Here is a 474-nt window from a genome sequence, read left to right on the forward strand (position 1 = left end):
CCGAGCATAATTGCCCGACGCCCCAGAATTGATGAGGATCTTCCATGCCTTCTCGAAGCCCTTTGCGGTCGCCTCCACGACCAGCAAGCCCGGCTTGCACACACGTTCCGTGCTTCAAAGCACGAAGCTCTTCGGGGCTAGGCCCTGTTGACCTATGCCCCCCAGAGGCTCAACAGAACTCAGATCCCTCCCAGGAGGTCACCCCGCGCCTACTGAGTGGTGTCGTTTCCCCGCGACAAACCAGACTGGCAGGCGTTGAGGCGATGGCTCGAAGAACCTTGGCGCGCTTTGCGCAGGGAGCAACCGTTCCGCAGGTGACGGGCGTCTCCACAGACAAAACACCGTCGTGTGTTTCCATGCTGCCCGGCAGCTCGGATCTCTGCTTCCTCGTCCTCCGCATAGCTGAGATCCATGAACATAGGCCCACTCGACGAGCTGTTGGAGTGTGCATTCCAACCAAGTCGTGCCGACTTG

The sequence above is a fragment of the Plasmopara halstedii genome (genome assembly GCF_900000015.1).
Source record: "Plasmopara halstedii genome assembly, contig: Scaffold_2386, whole genome shotgun sequence".
Taxonomy (NCBI): Eukaryota; Oomycota; class Peronosporomycetes; order Peronosporales; family Peronosporaceae; genus Plasmopara; species Plasmopara halstedii.